We start from the raw sequence: 8495 nt of genomic DNA, 5'->3' as shown, positions 1-8495 counted from the left end.
GACAAGAAGGGTGAGCGGGGCTGGGGGCGGCGGGGGCCGGGGGGTCGGGACTCCCCGCCCCGCTCTTCCCCCGGGCCAGGCCGGGACGCCGTGGCAGTGGCCGTGTCCCCCTGAGGCCGCGGTGAGGGGCGGCATGGTGGTCCCCAGGCCAGGGGAGGGGGTGATGCCAGCCCCGGGCTACCCGTGGCGCTCGGGGCTAGTGGCCTCGATCTTAAAAAGGGATGACTTAATACTTTAAAGGCATCCTGAGTGCTATTTTTGGTACACCACTCAAAGAAAGACACATCAAAGGCCCTTCACGAGGAAGGTACTGAAGCTGTTCCTAACAGCTAAGAGGAGTTACAGCATCTTATGTGGCGGCTGAGATGTGAATCTTATGAGGTGCTTCCTCCTGGCATTGCCATGCCGGTGTTTTGACACCTGGAGATGGTCAGGGTTTCTGGTAATCAGCTGTAAAACAAACCCCCGTGTTGATGTTTGGATCAAGTGAAGGGCAGCCCCCGTGTCTTGAAAGAAATACTTCATTTTTAAGAGCGGACGGTACATGAAGTTGGTGGTTTGCTTTTAGTTGCGCTGGGGAGATGCAAAGACGGCGAATGTGAACCAGAAGTTGCGCTCTGGGGTTTCGGCAGACGAGCACGAGGGAGAGTTTCCCAATTTGTGTTCAGGCCCTCGCATCTCGCTAGCAAACTTCTGAAAACGGCGTTTGTCTTTGGAGAGCTTCTCCAGGGCCTCCTCAGATCGTCTGCAGTCACCCTGGGGACCGCTCTGGCGAGGTCAAGTACCTCTGTTTGCAGATTTGAGCTTTTGGGCCTAAATCCACAGAAGCGTTTAGTGTTTTAATTCCTGTTTAAACAGGCCTCTAAACAGGAGATAGGAGCCAACGTACCCTTGTGGCTCCCGATGTTAAGTGCTACTCATTCCATTTATTTAGGAATTAATAGCTCATTTGTGGGGAGGGCAGGGGGGAAAGTGAAGGCAGGCAGGGAGAAGAGTCGTAGCTGAGAAGGCTTGTCTCCGGAAACTGGAATTGCTTTTCCTAAAACTGAAGAGGCGTTGGGGGAATAAAACCTATTGGGCTGAAAATACGCTCTCCAAATGAGTCCGTGGTGGCTGTACAGCCAGTTTCCTCTTGAGCAATTTAGACTTAAGTCAACAACGTCTGCCTAGACTGCTGTATAATGGTGTTCTTAATTATCTTAAAATTAAAATAAGTTATTTTGTTTCGTACAGTGAAGACAATAACTCTGCTCACAGTATGAAGGAAATAAAACTAAGCTTGAACCTGTGCTTGTAGAACTGAGTCTGTATTTTTGTTTCTTCATTGTTTACAAATTTGATTCTGACCAATGCAAAAAAAACAAAACAAAAAACTGGAAATGTTTTGAGAACTACCCTTTTAGCCCTTTGCTCCTGCTTTGTTTCTTTCCTTGTTGAGAGAATTTTGGTTGAAATTGGAGCCTAGATGGAGCATCTCAACTCATTGACTCTATGCATGAGGAGTACCTAAGGGCTCTGGAGCCTGTTCTTTGCACGGCAGCAGATTTTGTGGGCGCCCTGTTGTCTTTCATGCTGTTTTCTGAGTCTGGATGATTCCCACAGAGAAATGTGGTGCTGTTCACTTTGCAAATAGCGGTGGGATCCTGCTACTTGGTCTCTTGTGGAGCAAAGAGGAGAGCCGCTGCTGGCCAACACTCCTGTGGGGCAGGTTTCCACCAGTGGCACATTGCAGGGAGGTTTCTGCTCTTTGGAGTACGCATGTTCTGGGAGGAGTGTGTCTACTACTTTGAAGCTGTAAAGTTGGTTGGGTGTGACCATGCAAGGGCAGTATTTCACTTGCTTTGGGGTACAAATGCTTGTAGTTACACCGAGTTTACTCTCTGCACCAAAAATATAGTGAAATGACACCATTTACTCTTCTGGCTTCAATCATCTGTCACTGGAGTTAGCTGGTAAAGGAACTGACAGGAAAAAAAATGTAATTGTGAAGTGTCAACATGTAAAACCTGGCATGTATCAGAAGTATGACACTGTAGATGATGCATGTCAGAATTTGAGAGGAGATTCTGCTTATAGATAGTCCTGTACTTCCCAGTCAGGTATATCTAGCTGATATTGATGCGTAGCTGCCTGCTGTCAGTTAAGTCTGACTTTGTGTTATGGTGCTTCAGACAAAGTCCAAAAAGTATTTGTCTTTTTTGGTTTGTAGTTTTTAGTTGTAGCATATGGTTGGAAACATAAATCTGTTTCCATACCAAACTTTTGTTGTATTATTTGTGCGCCTGTTTGTTATTTCAGTACTGCTTGTAAGGGTATGGTCATTATATTTTTTTTTACCTTTTAACTAATTAGAAGTTGAAAGATTGAATATTAAGCAATAGACATGTTAATAATCCTACTTGGAAGAAGCATTTCTTGGGCTGCATGATTCAGTTCCATCACAGCTTCTCAGAGAAGTGTGGGGGTCCTCTGAGAAGAGAGGACCGCTGTGTTTATTTTCAGTAAGAGGTGTGCTAAATAAGCTCCAAATGTTCATCAGTTCTGTATGGAAGGGATCCAGGATGGAGAAATTACAAAGTTTTTGTTTTCTGACCTCAGAGCGTTTCTTGGTCTTCATGACTTTTTCCTTCCTGGCTTGCTGAGTGTCTCCTGGATATTTTTGTGGAGGCCTGTTTGCAGTTGACACAGGTAATGCATCTGGAGAATGGGAGGGAGGAATACATGGGCTGGGAAAGGTGTGTGGATGGTGTCACTGGGGAATGTCTGCAGGAGATACTACAGGCAACCGTATGCCTCCCCCAAGGACTGTGATGCCCCAGAGTGGGTGTTGGTGTCAGAAGGAGCGTGACAAATAGTTGTGGTTGGCTAAGCCAAAATTTCTATAGATCTATAGGGATTTCCTGTTTTTTATGCAATTGAGGGCAAATTTTCATCAGGAGTACAGTGATGGTCTTAACAAGGCTGCATTTGTGAAACATGTTTCTTGACGGTCTGCGCAGACTCAGTAGGAATAGGCGATTTTATTTTTTTGGAAGGGTGTTAACACTGTGTTTTTAAAGGGTCTTTGAGGCCTTGGAGGAAGCCTGGATTTAGCTGATGTTTCTGTAAGGCAAGGCTCATGTATTGCAGCTGGAAATTCTCCTCTGGGAAGTGAGTCCTGTTCCCGTCCCTGGTTCCTCTGGCTGCATGGAGATTCCTGCCAGCTTTTCCTCTGGAGCCGGGGGCAGCTTTCCATGATCCTTGGCTGGGTGCTATAAGAGGGCCAGTGGTGGCATTCGTAACCTCTCCTCGCTCTCTTCTGGGATGGGTGCATGTTAAAACACAGAAATTATGTTTGTGTGCGTCATTTCTGAGTATGTGCCATTTTGAAGTAGGTTTGAAACCCTTTTCCATGAGTGGAATTACAGGCGTTGCCTTGGTTAGTCTTCTTTCAGCGAAGAAAGGTCAAAAGATGGAGTGTGCCGTGGAGCTACCTGGGTCTTATCTGGTGCATTTTCTTTAGCAATAGGATTAGAGAGTGCTTGTTTAAATTATAATTACCTTTAGAGATTCAATAAGGCTGAAATTAAATGGGAAATTACTTCAGTGTGCCATTGGATGGACCCTTGTTGTTTACATGATTAAAATTAGCTACAATTTGTCACATGATGCTTGAGTGTTTATGGATGTTTTGTGCCTTGAGTGTTTCATTTCCTGGGAATGGTAAATATAAGCATACAGAACTGTCAGGATGTTTATATATCTAACTGGAAATCAAAAGCTTATGTACTTCTATGGATCTGGTTCCTTTTTTTTTTGTTAGTTAAGTTCATCGTTACAAGGTGAGACCTAGAAGCAATATACACTGTCAGTTTTCATTATGTTTCCATATAATCAGGAAGAGGCAATGAAGAATGAAATACTTTATGCTAATTTACATTAAACAAATTGAACAGAATGGTGATATTTTTCATTAATTTTTGGAATGCAGTGAACACAGATTTATATTGAGTTTGAAGAAATGTGACATGCTACTTGTGAAAGGGAAATGTAATCTATTTCTTAGTCCTTTTCTATAAAATGGTATATGCTTGCGTGGGTTGAATAGACATTCTTAGTAACTTTATTTTGCTGAAATTAAATTTACATAGCATTGTTATCCTAGTGATTAAGTTATTAAGTAGAGAGAAAACTTCAGTAATCAGACTTTGGGTTTTAATGGAGATTGGCTTGTCTATTGAAACCATTAATGGTTTTACTTGCGTGAGTAGTTATTCCTTCCCAGAATATCAAAGTCTTGATTTCGTTGCTGTCCCCTAAATCATGCTTCTCGGTTTCCTTCTCTGAGACATTTGATAGTTCTTACCTTTTCCACCTGGGAATTTTGAGGTTAAATCCTTTAATATAGTCTGACAAAATAGTTATGAATACTGAGTATGAGTACTAAATCAGGCCTTACTAATACAAAAATGTCTTAATAACTATTCTCTGTACAAAATAAACTACACATGATGAATAAAGAGATTTCTGCATAGCAGCTTTCCTGTTTGAACTTCCCAGATTGTCAGTCTGTGCTGCATGCATGGCAACACTGATTTTCAGGGGACCTGTGGGCTCCTCTTAACTCACATCTAGAGTCACTTGGACAGAAGGGGGAAGACTTTAAGTGAACTTGTTATCCCCCTAGGTTTTCATCTAGGAAGTGTTTGTGGAATGCCTTTGGTTTTATTTTGAGAGACGTGAGGGTGTGTACAAAGAGCAAAGAGGAGGTGGTTGTTACAAAAGTCAGTGGAAACATGAATGGTCAAGTGAAGCAACCAGTTGGGGAAGACTTTCTTTCTCTTACGTGCTTCCATTACGCTTGGTGTCTTGGAATCCTTATCTGTCATTTAAGCTCCCGGACAATGTGGTAGTAAATGTAAATTGGAGCATGTTACTATAACTCAGGAAAAAATACAACAGATCTAGATGCTGATAGGTATCACAGTTGGTATAGATGGCCATTGTGAAGTACTTTCCATGGTGGCACTCACAAGAACATGCTGAGTTTTTAATGGAAATATTCATAGTTCCGTTGTGTCCCAAGTGATCATAAACACATGGGGGTTTGGTTAACAGAAGGACAAAAGTCAACTAATCATGAGCTTTTAAAGTCTGAGAGTTCTTATCTTATGGCAAAGAAACACATTTTCAGCTTCTCTTTGTCATGATCTCAGAAATAGACTTATCTTAAATGAATGACTGCAAGATATGTGGCCAATACTTCAAAATGACCAATTTGATAACTCCTAGGTCAAGTTCAAGCATGAGCCTCAGCTATAGATGCCTAGGATAAGACTTGGCATAGGGCTGTAAGACTCTGATATAATTTGGTGAGATCAAGCTAAAAGGATTTAAACACTTCAAAAATAGATTTTTTTTTTTTTGTTTGCACTTTAGATTTACAGAGGGGACCTTTAAAATGAACTTTCCGAGACAGGAAGGGGTTTTCATGTCAAACTTGCTTTTATTTTCTTTGTAAAAGTTTATGTGGTTTTTCCAGTTCTCTCCCCCCCCACCCCCCCCCCCCCTCAAAAATGTTTTTTTTTGTGTTGGGGGGGGGGGGGGGGGTAGTACAGCCTACAGGAAAGAAATATCCATGGAAAAACTTACAGGTATGAAAACGTGGGTAGAATAGCAAGGAGCCAGTGAGAAAGGAAAGTGTAATGTATTTATGTTAATGGCAAAGGCCTTTTTACTCCAACAAGAGCAGCAGAAGGCTCTCTTGGATTTAACAAAAGCTAAATGGGAACTTAGTGCTTCAGCTTAAAAAAGGGGAGGTGGTGGTGGTGGTGAGAAGAGAATGCCTTGACTCATATGAAGTGAAAGCTGTATGTATCTGGTGAAAAGGCAAGTGACTGATGCACTTCAGCCAAATGCAAAAGAAGTTTGAAGGAAAATATCTCTTGTACCTCAGTCTGTTCTCTCCCATCCTGTGGGCATCTTCTACTGCATGCTATGAATGATGCATATTTTGTTGTCTTATAAGTGATACAGATCCACGCCTATCAAATTCTGTGAAAGGGATTAATTTTCCTAAGCTAACAAATCTTGGGAGATGAGATGAAGTGTTGTTTTTCATGTGGAAAGATGAAAGAAGCAATTAGAGAGCTGAATATAGGTAAATCCCACTAGAGTAGGTATTTGATCAGCTTGATTTTTACAAAACTTATTTTGATGAGTTGCCGGTGTATGTGTTGCATAGACACACTTTTCTTCTACACCATCAGAAGAAAAGAAGAAGGAAGATTGGACCAAACTTAGCTTTTGTTGCTTAATTTTATGTACTGTGGCTGCATGAAAGTCCACAGAGCGTTTTTGTAAGTGCTTGCAGAAGCAAGGGCTCATTAGAGAATTGATTGGCCCACCCTCGCTGGAGTCAGGCATGCTGCAAAAGACCACTTGAGATACACAGAGTGATTAGCAACATAGAGTGGTTTAATTAGGATCTGATGAGTTGTATTAACTTGATGCCACTATGATTCATCATAGCAATACTAGCTTGATTGTTAGCAGCGCTTCCCATACCTCCTGATGGGCCAGGTTGAGTTGAAAGCATCAATCGTGGCTGTAGATGGCCGATGTCCTCTTCTGGAGCTCCTTCTGTTAGATGGTGTCACCCCAGGTCTCTGCATTGTGCTATGTTTGCACAGACGTTTTTCTTTACTGCCCTTTACACAGCTCCTGTGCTCTTTGCACTTTTCACACACTTGTTTGAAGCTGCGGTGGTGGTGCCAGGACAGCTGTTTGAAACACCACATACTGAAGAGTATCGGGAAACTGCACACTGGATTTAAAATAACTTTGTCATGATGGAAAGTAAAATCCTAACGTGATTGTGTGACTCATGTGAGAATGGTAATGGCTGTGTGAAGATAACGTTATCTTGAGGCTTCGGTGCATTGAGTGCACAGGCACGCTGAGCACGGGGTGTGTAACTTGCTGTACCTTGATGTTGACAAATTGATGGAGAGGGAAATCATTTACTGGTGTAAAACACAATCTTATTATGCAGCTGTTTACACTAGCAGTATTAAAGCACTTAATCGTCCTGGAACTGGGTCAGGACACAGCTCCAGCTAGGAAGATATTTTGTCAACAGACAATTTTAGAAGTTGACTACAGAGAATATAATTCCAGGGCAGCTGTGCACCCTGTCTGCCCTGTTGTATGATCACGTATTTTCACTGCTCCTCATAACCTTCTCTTGACCCAAATTCTTCCTAATCTGTCTGCTGTCTCTTCTCCATCTCCTGCCTCACCTGTATGTCTCCTTCCTGTTGTGCTGTGCCCATCTTGTCCTCCAGTTTCCCTCTGTGCTCCACTCGTCCTGCTTGTTAAGGACTAGAAGAGGTTGGATGCGAGAAGCTTGGGTTGAAGGGAGTGAGAGCAGGTGTGAGGAAAGCCGTTGGATAGGTGGGGAGAGAGAGAGAAGAGGAGAGGGTGGGACAAGGAGGTGGATGAAATATAGGAGACACAGTCGCAGAATTGAGATCTAGAGCCGGAGGGCAGGGAGAGGTGAAGGAGAGAGATGAGTAGGAGGTACAGGGAAAAGGATGCTGAGTGGCTTCCCCAGCGAGCAAGAGGTGGTAGCAAACATGACTTGGGTAGCTAGCAGTGAATGATGGGGGTGGTGGGAGCCTGCTCCCCAGCCGTGGGTCAGCAAGCACAGCTTTTGTCCACTGGCTTGAGGGGCACTTCTAAAACCAGGAGCTGGGAAGTCTCTGAATGCAATTGGCCTTTTTGCCTTTTCTTACCTCCACCAAGGTCCCAGTCTTCTGCCTCTGAACTGTGCCAGTGGGTGCCCCTTGTTGGGCAGTGGGTGTTTTCAGTCTGTCCTTCATCCTCGCACACCGCGGCTGCCTGCTCCCTGCGGGGCTCCCTGGGTGCTGCCCACGCAGGGAAGGGTGGCTGTTCCTGTTTGGTGGTGACGGATGTCTGTCCTCGTGATGGAGGCACAAGCAGGATGCTGGAGTAGATAAGGCCACTCTGGCTTCACCCCGTCTGGAAGGCCTTGTGGAACAGGACAGAAAACACTAAAATGTCATTACGTTGTCCACTGCCTTGCTGCGTTTTAAAAATATTTAAATTTTGCCAGTCTCCTTTCTTCTATAAGTTTGTAACAGCGTGGCAGCTGTGCTACATAAAGCCAACTGGTGGTAACTTCTATAACATAATAATTCCACTGTTATCAAAGTCCCTTGGGCTCCCTCATAGATTTTTATTATGGAAGTAGTAAAGTACTTGGGAAAGTCATATTGCATTCATTTTGCTAGCTATGTGTTCATACTCTATTTATAATTTCTAGCTATTAGTTTATAATTCCATTAAAGAGGAAAAAAAGAGTAGTTTTTGACCTGTGAAAGCAGATTCTCCTCCTTTTACAGAAAACAGAGTCTGTTTCCTTTAAAGAATTAATATGATATTCTTTACTTTTCCTATCAGAAGAAACTAAGTGCAAACAAAGACAGACCATT

This window comes from Calidris pugnax, unplaced genomic scaffold (genome assembly GCF_001431845.1).
Source record: "Calidris pugnax isolate Ruff unplaced genomic scaffold, ASM143184v1 scaffold21, whole genome shotgun sequence".
In the NCBI taxonomy this organism is placed as follows: domain Eukaryota; kingdom Metazoa; phylum Chordata; class Aves; order Charadriiformes; family Scolopacidae; genus Calidris; species Calidris pugnax.
Note: the sequence above shows the minus strand (reverse complement) of the source record.